Source organism: Sturnus vulgaris, chromosome 4 (assembly GCF_052056855.1).
Source record: "Sturnus vulgaris isolate bStuVul1 chromosome 4, bStuVul1.hap1, whole genome shotgun sequence".
NCBI classification, from domain to species: domain Eukaryota; kingdom Metazoa; phylum Chordata; class Aves; order Passeriformes; family Sturnidae; genus Sturnus; species Sturnus vulgaris.
This window is the reverse complement of record NC_142246.1, coordinates 38,743,381-38,761,835: the sequence shown is the minus strand read 5'-3', so window position 1 is coordinate 38,761,835 and position 18,455 is coordinate 38,743,381. Positions and strand designations below refer to the sequence as shown.

Below are 18,455 nucleotides of genomic sequence, written 5' to 3'. Positions count from 1 at the left end.
GGAAAGCATTGTCTTGGAATGAAAACATGTAGGGAATACCGTGAAATTTGAAAAATTTCTTTGTGCTGTGTTGCCATCTTGATACGAGGGGGTGAGGATCCTGAAGCTAAGAAAGAATCTATTGCTGCTGTATAATTTGCACACTAAAATGATTGCAGTTATTACTGTAGGGATTTTGCGCTGCTGCCGCGGAATAGTCACTATAGCTCATTTATGTGACTGTTGTGTCAAGCCAGCTGAAGGGGACAAAAAGAGAAACACACTATGGGGCTATGCCCTCTCCTGGAGACACATTTCTCTTGGTGTCAGTGATGTGAGAAAGGGTTTGTCATTGATCCCAAGCCAAAGGGAATCCAGCAGTATATGAAAAACAAACTGCAGAAAAGAAAAATTCCTATGGACTGTGTCCACATACAAGCTATAGACAGTGTCAAACATTTCCTGGAACGTACTCGACCCCTTACTAAGGGAGCCCTATGGACAAAAATGCCACATGTTGCAATGTCCAAATCACGTGCCAGGGAATGTGATGACTCCTGGCAATCTTTAGTGGTGGATGCTGAAAATGCTGGTTTTCGAAGGGGATTAACCAGGGTTTAAACCAGAGCAAATTCATTGTTTTGTTTCAGTCCTCACTTTCATTCTGTGAGGTTCTGAACAATTCTCTAAAATTGGAGAGCTACTCCTCTCTGCATAGCGCATGGGAGAAACACGGGATCTTTTTGGGAAGGGCAGCAAAGCAGACCTCATGCATAGTGCTCCTTAGCAAGAATTGTAAAAGTGTTAATACCACCCTTGCTTCTTTTTCACAGAGCCTAAGCACCTATATATTGTGCCAATGGTTGCCTTAGAGGTATTTTCTTCTTTAAAATGTGCCCTTTCTTCTACTGTGTAGTAAAATGTACCACTGTTTATTTTTCTATGGGAGCATTTTTAAGCTGTGCAGTAAAAGAAGTGGAGCCTTGTACCAGCCTTGGCAGGAAATGTGAGATTGATTCTGCTTATACCTGAAGGGGGAACCCTGCTCACTCTGAGCATCCATACTTGATTCCCAGGGCAACAACCAGAATGAGGATATTTTGTGTGGTAAAGCTTGCAGGATCAGAATCTGATTCATCGTCATCTGTTGTTATTAAAAAATGATGGAATCAAAGACCCACATATATACATACATACAGTCACTTTTCGTTTTTCCCGGACAATCAAAAAGTTGTAAGTTCTGAACATAATCTATTCCTTCAAGATATCCTGAGTGTCACAGGATTTGTTTTTTAAACATAGGGAAGTATGAACAGAATATATGCTGTGGTTCATAGATTTATAGTCAATAGAGAGCTCATGCTTCTAGAAGGCTGATGAGTATACAGGGATGATACCTGAATCATCTAGTGAACAGCTGTGAAACAAAAAAAATGTTTGTGTTCACTTAGTGAGCAAGTTGATGACAAAATAGATCAGGAAAGTGTCAGCAGAGCATCAGTAAAGACTCTTTATACTGAGTAAAGAGGCTTTGTACTGAGTAAATCAAATACTGCATATACATGCAAGCATTGCATAATCACATGTATTGTATGGCTGTGTAGTGTTGTATGAATGCATTTGATTGTATGCAAGCATATAAATCCACTTCAATTTTAGAGTAGCAGCTATTTTTGAAAATTAATTTGAAATATATGTGTAATGTTTTAAAAAATTGCATGAGAGAAATAGGAGAACTTCAGAAATATGCTTTATACCTCCAAGGCAACTGGAAAATATCCTCAGTGAATAAAGGAACTGGAACTAATAATAAAGGCCTCATTTTTTCCTGGGGTAAATATTCATTAGGAGGATTTTCTTGAAGTCCTGATACTGCATTGGAAGTCAGAACGACTTCATATGAGCCAGTCTGGTTTCTTGCATAACCATTCCGAGTGTCTTTGCAAATCTTGGAAACCCAAATGAGTCACTTGGGCACTGTGAGCTGAGCCTTCAGTGAGCTCTTCCCAGGGACGTGATAAATGCCAGAAGCGTGAGAGTGCCTGAAGTTTCTGATGCTGCATTAAACATTTAGAGAATGTGCTGTCTTTCTGCAAACTTGACCACCACACTACCTGTGCTTCAACTCTGCTTCATGCCAAAGAGCATTTGGGCTAATATTTGTAATTTTGTGCATTTTGTGGCGGGTTTTTTTTAATTGTTGTTTTTTGTGGTTTTTTAAATGTTTGTTTGAGCTTTTATCGTGGCAACAATTCCTGTAGGCTGATACTGCACTTGTATGGGAGATTAGAGCCTGCAATCACTGATGGAAAAGAAATCCTTGAATAAGGAAAAACACAACCTGGAGATGAAGATATTTAAACTTGATCAAGTTTTATACCAAGGCAGAAAACCTCACTGAGTTGCTGAGGATAAGGCAGTGAAGGCAGAGGAAGACTCGAATGAGGCTGTGTCAGTGGTTACGTGTAGAAGGTGTTGCATGAATGTAGACTGGAAGCTATCAAAATGTTTTGGAGTAGCTTTGTTTACATGAGAAAATACAGCTTTGTCCCTGGGCTCACCAAAAATTGGCAAAGTTGACAGAAGGTGGTGGACAGCAAGGTCAGATAAAAGGAGGAAAAAGAGGTTGTGAGAAGTTGATGGTGGACCAAGAGAAAACAGGACATTTGATGGTAAAGCACAATTTTTTTTTTCTGGGACAAACTAAGCAATACTTTGCCTTAGTTCACGTGCAGGAGAATACCGACTACTCCTGAGAGAGGAAATAGGTCTTTCTGTGGATGTCTGATATTCTGTTTAACAGAATGTTAATGATTTTATTGTTCATCCTTTTCCCCACAAGCATCTTTAAAAATTCTTCAAATAGAAGGAAACGGTTAATTTATAGTTGAGTGAGACAACTGATTTTCTACACAATGACAGAAAGGAGTGTTTGCAGTTTCAAACAACAAAGCATCATGAAGTGGTGAGGCAGGAGCACACCGTGTGTGAATTGAGCACTGCAGCTGTCACTTGAAACATTTGCAGGGCCCTGTGGGTGTGATTTCAGTCAATTTTATGAGGTGCAACTCAGCTACAGTAATCCTTGGACCCATCACTTTATCAAAGACTCCACTTGGCAGGGCGAGGAAATGAGTTGGGTCGGTCACTGCTGGCACTGAGCCTAAATAAGCTTCTAGGCTTCCCAAATTGCTGCTCCTGTACTAGCCCCTCCAGTGCCCCCAGATGTGAGGCTCTCAGTTTCTCACAGTCCAGCCATGCAGTGCCAGAACCATTTCCTCCTACGAAAAAATAATTAGAGAGTGACAAAGAGAGAAGTGAAAATTATGGCTCTATATTGATGAATGGAGAAATCCAAGATCTGTCTGCTGATACAAAGAGGTTTTTATTCTGTCGGTGAAGTGCTCCCGTATTCAGCTGTGGCAGCAGCCATGCAGCTGGTACTTTCACTGGTAAGAAGTTGCAATAAGTAAAGCTGATGAATTTACAGGGAGAAGAATTGTTTCTCATAATGTCTTCGTGACTGTTGCACAAAACCCATTTAATGGGTTCTTGACGTATTGTGATGTAAATGACTCTGCAGCCATTTAAGAGAACCATGAGCAAGTGCTGCTCTTTTTCAAAAGAGAGCAGGAAGAAGAACGAGCAAACGTGAAGGAGGCTGCTGGGGTCTCAGCCCAGCATGGGCAGGAATCAGCCGTGCTGCTGTCGGTGGCAGCCTGAGTGGGGAGACCGCTGGATGTCACCTGTGGGTCTTACGGGCTGCCCTGCTTCAGATGAGTGGGTGCAGTGCTGGGGTATCACTGGTGATGTCAGAAAGCACACAGCTCGTCTCTTGGTTATGGTGATGTCATCAGATACAGATGTTCTAACCTCATTATCTACAGCTCATTGCGCTTGATTTTCTAAATCTTTCTTTTCCTTGTGCTCCAAATCTGAACATAAAAGTCTTATGAGCTCTTTGATTGGACCTGTTGATCTTTCCCATATTTGCAAATCATTAATACAAATTGCATCGGGCAAGAGCTTGTTATTAAATCTAGATAGTTAAATCTCACTCTAGAGAGTGAGCCTAATTTGTGTGCTCGAGGTTTATGCAAGCACCAGTTTTTATCACGGGCAACTCATGTAGTGTTCCCTTTTTGAAGGGAGGTGTTGAAGGGTACAGGGCTGTTTGCTGGTTAAATGTGTGTGCACTTTGTTCATGCTCATCCAGCTGCACTGCATAAAGGTAGGGGCTGTGAATAGGCCGGTGTCAGCAGAACACTTTGTATCAGGAATACAGGAGAGGCTGTGCTGAGCGTGTTGTGCTTTCACCCGTTCTGTCAGTGGTTTAGCTGCTCTCCTGGCTTAGGGTTGCAATCCTCTTTAAAGGTGAGCTGCTGTCTGCGCACCTGCAGCACCACACGAGCCGGAGCAGGGCACCTATAGGTGTCTCTATAGGGATGGATGGACAGAAAATGCAGAGTAAAACGCCATTGAACTTACTCCTCATGTAGCCTTCTGCATTTGAAATGTCTCTTTCCTTTGTGCCTCAAGGAACATATTTTCTTTCACAGCTTGTGAGGGTGTTCTGGCTTTCTCATCAAACACTGTCAGGGATATGATATGCTACTGACTCGCCTGCTAGGAGTGCAGCTCTGGGGCGGGCCGTACCTCCTGCATTCTACAGAAGGCTGAGAAGCTGTAATTACCTTTCCAGCAAAATCCCTCATGGGTTTTTGTGCCGGTTAGGGTATCCCCTTGAAGTCACCCAGCCAGCACTTGGCCTGGGGTAGTTTCTGGCAGGACGATTTTAATTCGGAGTGGGATGTTCAGTGTCCTTCACAGGCTGTGTAGGCTGTGCAGGTCTCAGGAGGGCTGTAGAGCAGCATGAAGATGGCTGCATGTACGTGCTGAGTGCACTTTTTTAGACTTACAGATATTTCTTCCTTAATTTTATCTTTCTTAAAGAATATTTCCTTAATAGCTCTGATTTAATCCTATCTCAGTTTTCATGTTCAGCTAAACATAGGGGTGTAGAATACAAAGCGAGAAATGTCTGGCAGGAGTGGTGCAAATGGAGGAGAGGCAGACACGCTTACAGGTCACATTGGCAGCTAGTTGTTAATGCCGTTCACGCTCCCATTGAAGTCAATGGAAATTCCCAGGAAAAGTGTGGCCGGGCAGCTGTGCTGGGCAGTCTGCAGTTCTCCACAGACACTGTGTCGAGATACTCCAAATCGCTTCACCGACGGAGGTATTTAAAGGCTTCCCTTTTTGTTAGAACTTTTAAAAAGGGGTTAATAGAGGCTGTGTGCTACCTGCGGAAACACGGTGGATCCCAGCTACTGCATCTCAGCATTTTATCTTTTATTTAGTGGAATAACACACATGGTAAACAAGCTGGGGTAAAAAGGCCTGTAACCATTAAGAATAAACATAACTCTACAGAAGGCAATTGTTTCACTTTTCAGGCTTAAAATGAGTCTAACTATGCTGAATATTCAGGGTTTGTTGATCTGACCCCGACTGCTTTTGACAATCCCACTCCTTTGGAAAGAGTTGATTACTTTGATTTCTCTCAAAGAGAAGAGTTGTCATCACCTCCCACACCTTCAGAACGCCTTAACAGTTCCCAGAGAAAACAGAAGGGGGACTTGTTTTGTCTTTGTCTTGCCTTAAAGTGATGTTTTATTAGGGTGACAATAATACAAACTGGAGAGAATTTGTCAGAAGCCTATAGAGTATTTCCCAAGATTTTCTGAGATGTATTATTAAAGCCAGTAAGTTGTTGTTGTGTGATTTATCAAAAGTGACTTCATTATTAAAATGTTTGAGATTTTTTTTTCAGGAGAATCGATATCTCAAGTCTTTAAATTACATAGAGGGTGAAAAGCACAAGAGAGGTCTTCTGATTTCAGAATAAACACAAATTTTTGGTTGTAACAGTGGAGTTGCTGCAAAACTCAGCTGATAAATAGTATTAAAACTTGATAGACATTAGTTCTGTGTTCATGAAATCTAATTTCTCTTCTCAAAGATGGCATGTGATTTTGAAGCCTGCATACTGGACATGCATATTCATGCTGTAATCTCCGTTTTCCTGGTCAGCAGGAACACTTCTTGGCTACACTGCAAGCGTCTGTTTCCTCTACTCACTGTAAGAAGAGCTAACTGACTTAGGAACATGTGCAAGAACTTATGGTTAAGATCTGGTGAATCCTAGCCTTCATGCATCATCTTCTAGATGTTCTGTCTTGCAAAACATACAGTATATGAACCCCGAGTTTTTTTCAGCAGACTAATGTATTTTGTTAAGTCCTGATACCTATTTTAATTCATGTTCCTCCTAAGAAAAACAAAAACAAACCAAAACATCATGTCACATCTTTTTTTGGTCTACATTTTCTTTTTAAACAAAAGTCTCAAGCATATATTACCATAAAGACTTGCTGTTTTATTTTCTTGGGTTTTTTTCCCCTCCAACTGAATTGGGAATTAAACTGTGAGGAAGACTTGTAACTCAATTCTCTTAAATTTTTGTGGAATCAAAAAAAGTGAAAATCATGGTATGTACTTTAAGGCTTCTGGGTAAGGTGAATGAAATGATTGCTAGGGTTGCAAGGAGCAGAGTAAAGGGTGTAAACTTCATTTTGCAGTAAGGTGCACATCAAAAGCCAGCATTCAATGAATTCGGTGGGAATGGGATGTTATGTATGAAGGTTATTTTCTAGTATGCTGGGGCTAAATGAAGACTTCAAGGGTCTATGTAGTGAAAAGGTTGAAAAAAAATCCTTATCAGTAAAATGGTGGCAGAATAGGCAGGTTTGATCTGCTGTGGGAAAGGAAATGGAGCTCTTTTGTCTGCCATACAGCTTGTATCTCAGGATAGGTTTAAAGCTGGTGGTGTGCTGGGAATGGGCTAGGAGCTCTGCACAACAGCAGTGCTGAAACTAAGCTAGTCCCAGCTTCACATGCTGGGGTTTTGGATTGTGGAGCAAAATTTCTACCAAACTGTGAAGAAATGATTGTATGTGCTGAGGTGCAATATCTGCCCCTGATAATGAAGTTGTTGCCTCTCTTGCTGCTTTCAGGGGCACTGCTGGGGAAAAGGACACTAGACTAAAAGTGAGGTCTTGGTCCATGGTGCTCTTCCCTTTGAAATGGAGGTTTGCTTTACGGTGCTGGTGCTATGCTATCTGAATTGGCATTGGTCACACCTTCCTGTCACAGCAGCAGGTATTGTCAAAGGGCTGTGAGGTTTGGGCCAATAAGAAGCTGTATGTTAGAGATGTGTCTGTGTACCTACGATGGCCAGGTAAGAGAGAATCTTGAATCATAAACCTGTGGCTTGCAGTTCAAAGGCAGTAAACATTTGTTTTTAATTAATTTCCAAAGCAAGACATTTATAACTGCATAAGCTAGTAGCTGCTTCCTGGTAGTTGCTCAAACTGAATTATGAGCAAAACCTCACATCTTTGTTTGCTTGCAGATAAAGTCCTGTGGAGACACCTATTCTTTGCATGGAGCTGCACATGGCCGTGGAGAGCGAGCTGCCTGATTTATGATCAAAGATACTGTTCTGGCTGCAGAGCCTGCCCAAAGCCAGAACAACCTCAATGCCATTTTTAGTACTTAAGCTTAGGTATGGATTTGCCTTAAAGCCAAATGAAAAGAGTTGTTTAATCAGGGGAGACATCAGACTGGCCAAAGTTTATTGGCAAAGACATCCTTGCTAGTCTAATGATCTGGTCGTTGTCTAGAAAGTATGGCCCAGACGTTTGTCATATTAGTTCTCCAAACAAAAGAGAAATCATACAGTACTTTGCTATGAGAAATATAACTAAAAGTTCAAAGATACAAAGAAAGTGAAAGGACAGTGAGACATTTCAAAGGTTAAAACTTTCTGCATAGTTGTATTTCCCATATCATCACATTGGAGATACCTGGATAATACATGTGTGAATTTCCACATGCTCGTCTCCTGACATTTCTGTCTGCAAAACTTTATTTTATTTTTGGGTCCCTCAAACTTAGCATCACTGTCCTTCAGTTACACATGGTTGTCCTTCATTGTTTTGAGTGGTGCATTCCTTGCACGTTGGTCATTCAAAATGAACCTTTTTTTCCTGTGCTAAACCAAATATTTTGCAGCTTTGGCAGCATTTTGGCTTATTGCACAAAAGCACAGTTCTAGAACTATAAGCAAAAAATTGACGTGCGTCTAAGACATAAACAGACACTTTTTACACACCTGAAAAATGGTACTTTGAAGGAAGCCTTGTGACTATATTAAGCTGACTCTCCATGTCAGATCTGCACCTGGTAAGACTAGACCATGTATAAATTTTTCCTCCCACCCAGCTGCTGAGCATCCACAAATTAAACTGAAGTCAGTGGGAGCTATTCATCTGAATTTAAGCAAAAGGCTTATAAATCATGATAATAATGAATCCTAAACGTTAAAGCCAACTTGCATGTGTACCCTGTAAAAAGAAAGCTAAATGTGAATCTGATTTTGTAGTAGCCTGCACTTAAGGAATGAGTGGTCCAATTTTATGCCGTTCTGGATGAAATGTCTTCCTTCTCTTTGGTGACATCAGTACATAGAGGGATGGACAGGAAAAAAAAACTGTGTGGGGGGCTGGGCTTTCACGTGCTTAAATTTTAAACATTGCAATTATAAGAAGTTGTTTCATAGAGAGGAAAAGCTACTTTGTGGTAAAGGATGGCTGGCTGCTTTCCTGTCTCTGCTGGGAATTTTTTGTGTTTTTGGATAAGAACACTCTCTCCCTTTGACTCAGGTTCTGCTCTCCATGCCTAGGTTCTCAGCTTCCATGCTCGGTTTGTGTGTGGCTGTGCCATGTACCTGGCGTACAGGTACTTGAGATATAGCGTGTGGTTCAGCATTTGATCTGCCTTTAAGAGGCAGTTCCTACCTACTTCCTGTCAGATTTTTTCCTAGTAGCAAGTAGCCCAAATATTTTTGTTAACTTAGCTGTACTAATGGAGTCATCAAGAGTTTCTCTCCCTATTTGCCTGCTCCAGATACAGTTTTTTGTTTTGTTTAAAAATCTGCCTTCATAGCAGATAAATATAAAGAAAGAACCACTTCCTTTTCTTCTGGTGCTGATAGGGAGAGTCACAACAGATTCATCAATATTTGCAAAGCTTCCCCGTGTTGCAATTAAGGGAACAAATCCATAGTCAAAATAAATATTGCTAACCTTCAATGAAAATCTTTCAGTACAAATCTTTAGTGGAAAAGCCTGTAGATAAACAGAAACAGGGGAGCATCTGTTCTTTGATACTCTATGAAGCACCAGATAAAAATAAAATCTGTATTATAACAGTAGCCAATACAAGATGAAAAAGTACCTGACAATGGAACACCTCCTGAATAGAGAAGTTTAGGAGCCAAGAAGCTCATCTGACTTGAAAATTGAAGAATTGTCTGAAATAGATGTTGCCATGGAGACAGATAGGATTAGCAGCCTGAGACTGATTTCATTGGTCTGCTGCTAGCACAAGTTGCTTGTTTGAGTAGCATTAATATGTTGTCTCACGCTGCTTTATATGCTGAGACCATCTGGCATTAGTGGTATTTAAAGGTGCAGTTCTGTTATGGAAGGAGTTGGCCAGCATGGTTTGATTTATGTTTGTAAGACAAGCTACAAGAGTTACAGGGTCTTTGAGAAGCTGTATTGTGCACAAAAATATCCTGAAAAATCACAGCTCATACAGAGATGAAGTGGGGCTTTGGGAAGCAGTATGAGGAATTTCAGAAGTTTGCTTTATACTCAGTCAGCACATATTTGAAATATTCTCTGCACATTTACACACTTTTTGTATGTTTCTTCAGGTGTGAATGTGAAGGCAGACACATTTTTCCAAAAATAAGCCTTTTCACTGCAAAGCTGCTTGGGAACTACAGCTCCACCAGCTTGAACCAATATAAGATCATATTGTGTATTAAGGAAAAGTAAGTTGTAATGTTGCACTGTTAAATGAAGAAATTAAGGTCTAACCAGACAGAGCCCCTTTAGCTTCAGAGTCCATACCTTCAAGAAAAAATATTTTCTTTTAGTTTGACTATATACCTTCGAAAATGTATTTTTTAGCAAAGGATTTAATAAGAAAAACAGTTTGTAGAGACTAAGATAAACCTTATCTCTGATCTATTTATATCAATGAGTCTTCATCTGCTTTCCTTAATACCACTCTGGAGTGGGAGTTATCTTCCAAAGGAGCTTATATGGCAGTGCTGAGATGCCTCAGATGCTTATAAATTTTCACTGTGTTCTTCTTTGATAATTATTATCATAGTATTTAATTATTCTCGAGACTTTTTCCCTAAACAGATACAAATAGTTAAAGATAATAATAAGATAAGATACCAAATAAGATATCAATTACAGAAAATATTCATGTCTGAGTTTGAGTTCCAGTGTGGGGTTTTTCTGTAGGCTGGGCATGGTAAAGAAAATGGCTAGAAGGAGAACTAGCTAGAGGCTTTTTTCTCCTGGCTAGACTTAAAACTGGATGGAATTTGAAGTCTGGATAATTATCCATAAGCTTGATAGGCATTTTTACATTCTCAGCTTAGTGATGTTCTGGAACTACTGATGCATTTCTAACAGTGTTCTGCAGCAGTGTAACACTGGTCCTCAGGTGTTGATGTGATTGATATTTCTTGGATATTGGTGTGAAGTGTGTAGTACAATAATAAAATGAAACAAGGTCATGGGGTCTGTTCCACAAATCTTTAGATTTTAAGCTTTTATTCTGGAGCTCTGGCTTTGGTGCCAAAACAAATTCTTCATATAATTTTGCTTCAACTGCAGGACCCAAGAAATACATAGCTGTGGATGTCCTCACTCCTTCAAATAGCTTTAGAATGATTATGTTTGATGCTTAATGTTTTTACAGCTTAGTTCTGTTTTAACAAAATGAATATAGGGCACAGGAAGACAGCCAAATAACTTGTATTCCCAGCCTGCTCCCAATCCCCAGTTCCTAATTTGCAAGTCAGTTTGCTCCCTGTTTTGCTTGCTTGTTTTTAAAGCTGTCATTCAGTTTTCTCTGAAACAAAGCTTGGGCACGGTTTTGGGTGTCAGGTCACCCCAAGACCCACCTCATGGTGATGCAGATGTTACTGCCTCGGAGCTGTTTGCTGCTGTTACCCCCGGGCAGTCTTCCAGCATTACCTTGTCATGTCGTGCAGCCTCCCGTGCATCTTCCTACTCTCACAACACGTCCAAGGCATGCCACACGCTTCCACAATATGGAAAAGTATTAAAATCAGCCCGAGAGACTGTGAAGCTGCCCCTGCATGACTGTGGGCCCTTTGGCCAAGATAAACCCCCAAGTAAGTACTTCTTAAAGACCCTGCGGGGCCAGGAGTAGCTTTCTCCGTTCTTTCTCCATTAGTACGGGAGGATCAGGAGGGACTGGCCCCGGGGATCTGGGGTGTTCGCCACCTGCACTGCTTGGTGGAGGATGTTTATTGGTTTTCAGTTTTATTATTTGTGCTTAAAAAACTAATTTTTGAAGCTGATGATTTTGGCCAGATGCTACTTCATTCTTTCACGTTATTTCATTTGTTTCAGTTCTCCAGATGCTGGCATTTAACATACAGTATTTATAGTGTAGGTATGAACTTCTGTTTTTGCTCCATTCCATTCATTTCCAGGGATAGAATGCTGCTTCCATTCTTGCTGCATTTCCATAGCATTTGAATGAGCTGACTACAGCTGATTAAGCTATTCACTGGATATTTCAGTGTGGAAAAAGGTGATAGAATTGAGAAACAATAGCATCTGAAATAGCACCAGTTGTGCCACATTAAATTCTGCTGAGTTGCAGAGTCTGGTGACTTGAGTGTTTGAAATAGAAATAGTAGCAATGAGGCTTTCTTGTCTGGAGTGTCCAACACAATTCTTTAAATTTATTGTTAATGTGAAGTGGAATGAACACAGATGAATATATCATAAGTTTGGTGATATATTTTACCAGTAGCCTTGAAAACTAATGATATGGAAATGTGATTTTTGAAATGACCAGTCGAAGGTGGCTGATGACACATTATTCTCAAAATACCTCTGCAGTAGAACTGTAGATACAATAGATTTATTTTAATAATAGATTTTCTATATTCAGTGGATTATTAAAATATGATTGCGTATGAAGGGGGCAATTTCAGAAACTTGTAGTTAAAAATAGCTGAATCATCAGAAGGTGCAATGTGTCCTGTATGAAGAATCAATAAAAGGCTCAAAAAATTCTTTGTTTAAGTATAAACAGAGCTGTTATTAGATTTATGCTTCCTAAGGTTTGTCTCAGGAAAATTGCACCTTTGGATGGCATTCCAGTGCTGCTCCTGTAATCCCAGTGAAATCACAATATGAAGTCAGTCTGGAGTGCTCAGTTATTTGATCTGAAGGCTAGAAGAAGATTTAGTGCCCATGTATACCTCTGACTTTCTCCTCGAAGACGCAGAGAGTGTTTGCTGTGCCTGCACCGCAGCTCACCTCTGGGGCCCTGGGGCAGCAAGGCTTGCACAGCTTGTGGCAACCTCTGGTAGGGAATAGTTTGGCATCTGAGTTGGCCAGACACCACAGAAGGTGGAGATACTGTCTGATGCAGTCCAGTCCATTCTTCATTTTCTCCTTCCTAGGAGCTGAAAGGATTAGGATGATGTAAAGAAAGAAAGGGTTCTTTAGTGTCTTCTCTAATGTCTTAATGGCATTGTCATCTGCTCATACTCATTCATACCCTGCATGGACTTGCTAGCACAGAATATGGTGTCTCTATGAGTTCCTTATTTACTCAGTATCAACATTTACTTTAAGTAGCTTTAGATATAAATTAATAGATCTCATGTTGTTTGTTTTTTTTGTCCAGCATGAAACAGATTGGTGTGAGGCAGGACATTGAACATCATGCTGCTAACAAGAGTCAGGTAGAGAGCTGCATGTTGCAAAGGAAAAGTGATCATCCACAGCTGAACAAATTAAAAATCACTTATTGACAGTGCCTGCCATCTGGGAGCACTTCCTAGATTATTTGTATTAGATATATGAACATTGAGCTAGATAGACTGTACCTTATTGCTGGTATAAAAAATGTAGGTCGAAACCTCGGCAAGCTTCCAGTTATAACTTGGACTGAGTGCACCCTAGAAAGTGGGGAATGGCCTGTGTATTTTTCTATACAAAGATTCATTTAAAACATCTTTTTCTTCTTTTCTTTTTGCTGTTATTTCTATCCTTTTTATCCTTTTTTAAAGTCACTGCGGTTGTCTTTTAAAAGCAGGCTCTCAAAATACAGCAAGGGTGAAATAGAGGAGAAGAAACAGAGAAGACTAAAAAAATGTGGCTTTGCTACAGATTGTGTAGACTTTCTGTTTTCTCCAGCCTTAAAGGCTTCATTATAGGGTGTATCACGATTTTACTGTCTAGAAAGAAGCTGTATTTGTAATGTACAACAAGAACATGGCACATTAGTCAGCAATCTGTTTATAACATTGTGGTTTAGAGCAGAAGCCCTTTCTCTAGGAGATTCTCCAGCAGAATCGCAGGAAAATTAAAGCAGCTGTGGCTGTAAAAGGAAATGTACATTAAAAAGGGCAGAGAGAAACCACAGATAGAGATCCTCCTCTCTTATTTATAGCTCTGTCATTAAATGTCCCTTTCAAAGCTTTGAACAGAGATAGAAATCGCATTTACATTTGGAAACATAAAAGGAATACACAAATGATGACATCAGTGGTTCAGCAGATGGCAAGATGATTGCTGCAGTCCCTTATGAACTGGGATTGCAGTTATTGTCCAAGAAACCTCTGAGCAAAAGAGCATGGGATTGCAAGAGACAGTAAGTGTGCATGGTCTAACCTAGTGTCTAGGAATGGAAGTAAGCAAAAAAAATACTGTAATAATTTCACCATTAATACTTTTACAAAAAACAGGACCAGGGAATCAAACTCTTCCCTGCAATTGCTTTAGGTTAGAGATAGGTCCAATTCAGTCGAGACTTCCTGATTTTGTATTACTTTCCCTTTGGCTACCTTTGTTAGTCTTTGTTTTTTAAAAATATATTGAAATTAATACAGAATAATTTCTCTTTGTGTTTACTTGGCAAATTAGGTAGCCCTTGTTTAATTTTTGAAGCAGTTTATCAGACATGCATAAGTGCATTTCAGGAAATGAATGTCAGGAGTTGCTTCTTCCAGCTTTCCCATTAACTGATTGACAAGCCATCTTCCAGGAAAGCAGTCAAAATTATAAAGCATGAAAGTCTAGATGGGATTCAGTTCTGCATACAATGAAGTCAATTGAAGTTTTGCCATTGACATCAAGGGATGCAGAGTCTGATATATTGCTTAAACTATAAAGTACTATGAAGTCAAGACTCAAGGGTGGGCTATATATGTCTTCATAAGCCATTAATAATAATATGAAATCATGTGATTGTGTGTACATATTCATGTGTCTGTTCACATTTGGTATCAGAAATCCTCCAAAGAGTCCTCATAGAAAGGGAAAATCCAGTCTCTTTCTTGGGCTCTGTAACATAAGCTTATCAATGTGGATGTGAAGGTGCACCAATCTGTGGGGTAATTGCTGAGCTGGTCTTTAAAGCTCCTAGAATACTCAGTAAGAAAAAGTAAAATTAAAAGACTGGAAAGTCTTAAGTCCTTGTCTTAGATAGGATTCTGCATTAAAATAGATACCTGGTACACTGTCCAGCCCTTCATATTCATGCTGCAACTACCTTTTCATAAAGCAGTGGTATGAAAATCTGAAAAGAAGCACAGCACCAATGGCTGTGAGATTTTTGTCAATTCTTCTGTTTGATAAACAAATGAATCACAGATCATCTGAACATAATATGCAGATACAAATTAGCACATCTGATCTCGTGTTGGGAGTTGTTTTGTATTATTAAGTGTGCACAGTAAAAGGTTTCGTGGTGGATACAGTATGTGAAGCCCATGCTTTTCCTATTTCTAGTCATACACAGACAATTGTGATCATTGTGACATACACAATAAATTGGGATATTTTGCTTTTACTGATGTTATTAGCAAAGCTTTCATGATCTTCAGTGTGTACAAAATTGATACTCTGATTTTCTTTCCTGTTTGCTTGGCTATCCCTAAGAGCAATTAAGATTTCAGACTACTTCAAAGACCAAGCTTTTTTGCTAAGCTCTTGGGGATATCAAAAAACCCCCAGCAACTGAAAACCATGGAAATCAAATGAGAAACTCTTTCCAAGCTGCTTTTGATTTTTTAAAGCTTTGAAAACCAAAAATGTATTTAAAAAATTTCTTTGGATGTTGTTCTGGAAAAATTACCAAAACAGAAAAGAGGAAAAATATCCATCTAAAAAACATGATGGTCTTGGTGGTTTTAAAAATTTTTTTTTGGATTTATGGATTGTCAAAAATCAAAAGTCTGCTGCCTTGTGTTTGTATTCCTTTCCTGATTCGGTCAAGATGCTGTGGAGTGGTCTTTCCTGCAATGGTCATAATTTTTAGTGGCAATGTTTCACTTGAACAAAGATTTTGTTTTCTTTTTCCCTAATATAATTTGATTAAATAAGTTTTTATAAACATGAGTAAACTCATAAAATTACCCAATTATGAATAACTTTGAAACGTGAAGGTATAGTTGAAATTCAAGTCTCAGTTTGCCATTCTTACACAATTGAAGAATTGAACTGGTGCATTGAATTTCACCAGTTGTTTACCAAGTCTTTTTTCAGGTGATTTCCTGGCATATATTGACCCATTTTTCAAAACTTGAAGCATTATTCCGTGTTGTAGAAAAAGATCTTTTGAACTTTTTATCAACTCTGTAAAAAAGTTACAGTGCACTCAGGGAAGGTTTCTCAGGCCAGCCAGTTTGCTTGACTTGCAAGAGTGAGGTCAGTATCTGTAACACTGTGGACAGTGATCCTGGCTCACCAGAGGATCAAGGCAAACCAGAATACCATTGGTAGGTGGCCAAATGAAAGATACCCCAGAAAACAGTGTTTCAAATGTTCACATTAAGTTCAAAAGCTTCAAAGGTCTGCTAGGCTTAAACTATGTACAAGTCAAGAGCTTGCTTTGTCTGCAATTCAGCAATTTCAAAGGGGAAAAACATAAATAACTTTAAAAAGGAAGTGGTCTTAGAGAATGGGAACAAAAATACCGAAGGTAACTTTCTAAAACTTTCTCATGTATTGAAGGGGTAAGAGCAGATAGGTTAGGGGGATATGGTGCATCTTGAATAACTGTTTCATTTAGTGCTCTGCAAATAGAGAAAAGACATGAAAGAATCTAGCTAATGTTAAAGTCTGTGAAAGTTCTTTAGATAAAAAGAAACAGAATTCTCCCAAGAGTGCTGATGTGTTGCTATGTGAACAATTATAGTGTGCTAGCAGAAAATGTTTACTGAGTGCCCGCTATTCTAGGACGGATTTTCTGTAGGCTATATCAAAAGAGAAAGAAGTGTTTTGATGCCAGTTAAAAAGATCTGTCTGTTTTGAGATCTTTTCAGCTGTATTTACTCTGATGAATCATGGCAAGCCTATTAACCAAGACTCAAACAGACTCTGAATTCGCGCGGGAGTTAAGATGACGTTCGAGGGAAGTTTCCGTCTCTTAAATTATTGATGTATGGGTAATTATACGTGTAGAAGACAAATTTATTCAGAAGAGAGAGGCACAAACCCATCCCTTCATAGGGTATCCACTAAATAACTAAAACTGCAGTTATACCAGGAAGACATTTAGTCAAGTGGCTGAATCCAGTGGTAGAGACGAAATGTGTTACCAGAGGTTTTCGTCTCTGTTAAAAGAGCTTGAGGATGTTGTAACTGTAATTTTTTGGTGCTTTATTGTAGTGCTAGCCTGTGCTTAAACCTGCATCTTCACCACTGTTGTCACCCACTTAAGTAAGGTTAAACTTGTCCATGCTGCTTTCACACCTCTGCTGATAAGATTTTCGTGTGCAGTGGGGCTGTTCAAACTGAGAGCTAAAGAAAGGACCAGGATAAACGACCCACTCATTAAAGGAAACATCACAGAATTTTTAATGAGGACAAATATTAATTTATTATATTTCCTAATAATCTGAAGGTTGGCACCCTCAGAAAGAAACGATCTTCAACAGTGTGAAACATTCATTCCCAGTAGGATTGGAGGTATTGTAATATCAGGTATTCTGTGAAAAGAGGCAAGGAAAGAAATATTCTTTTTTGAAATGATGATGACATTATTGTTATTAGGTTTTCCTTGATATTTTCGTGTGAAATAGTGTCTCTAGCTGATATTTCAAAGATGAAGTTGATTATTCTCATTCTTTTGGGTACCACTGTGTTAATAAATTTTTAAAATGGATTTTTTCCCATTTCCCTAACAAAATAAATATAATTTTTTAAATTAGTCGAATATAGCTATTATGATTTCTTAAAAAAACATGTTTTCTTTCTTCAAGGAACACTTTGGAAATTAGTATGAAACTTAATTATAATTTTAAAGTTCTTTCTCCATTCTTTACTTCTTTATATTGTTTTTATGTTTTTGTTTAGTTTTTTTTTTTAATCACAACTCTGGAGGGAAATTCCTGACCTTTTCATTTTTCCCATGGAAATGCTGAACTGCATTTGACATGTCAACTCATAAAGTTGTCATAAAGTCGTAATTATGGTTTCAGACCTGTGTCTCTGTGAAATTTCCTCAGGAACCGTGAATCATAAGCAATGTTTGCAGACAGACTCTGGAATTACATTTCACTGATAAGTGGAGACCAAACAATGAATTAAGAAGTGTTCTTAATTATCAAATGTTACCATTTTTAGAATGATCAGAAGAGAAAGAACAGGGCAAAACTCTTCCTAATTCTAGTAAAAGTAAAATCACGGTACATATAATTTTTGTATTAATTTGACTTCTGAGAATAATCTGTAGTTGAAATGTATTTTTGTCTGTATCATGGACCAAAACATCACTGTTAAGGATACTTTTTACTTAATTCAAGTTTATTTCACTTACAAGAAAGATGAATGCTTTGTTCCTTGATAGTAAAGTCAACACAGCAGTGGAAGCAATGAGCTGGCTTTTTTACAGATTTATGCAGTGCACTGTTTTTCACTGATCTAAGAAAGTAGAAATTGGTTACAGGATATTTTCCAGAGGTAAGAATACTGTGGTGATGGATACAATGGAAAAATGTAAGAGAGGAAGGTTAAAAAATTGCTCCGTGGGAGCACTAAGTTTTGAAGCACTGAGCCTGTAGAGGCAGCAGCTAAAATAATGTCACCTTGTGACACATAAACTGGGACAGTGCATGTGATGTTCCATCAGTTCCAAGTGCTTGAATAAACAACCCCAGTGTTATGGTCCTCTTGGAGGCCAAGCACTGGTTTTACTTCAGTGCTTGTCAAGGCCATAAAGAATATAAATGCAAATACATTAATTTGGCAGTAACCCAGGACACGTAGCTG

General features: G+C 39.0%; 1 protein-coding gene across 1 annotated transcript in view; it reads left to right on the top strand.

The window, feature by feature from the left end:
- CPE (carboxypeptidase E) overlaps positions 1-18,455 on the top strand; it is a 55,718-nt gene that overhangs the window by 1,312 nt on the left and 35,951 nt on the right. The gene's annotated exons all lie outside the window — the stretch shown is intronic.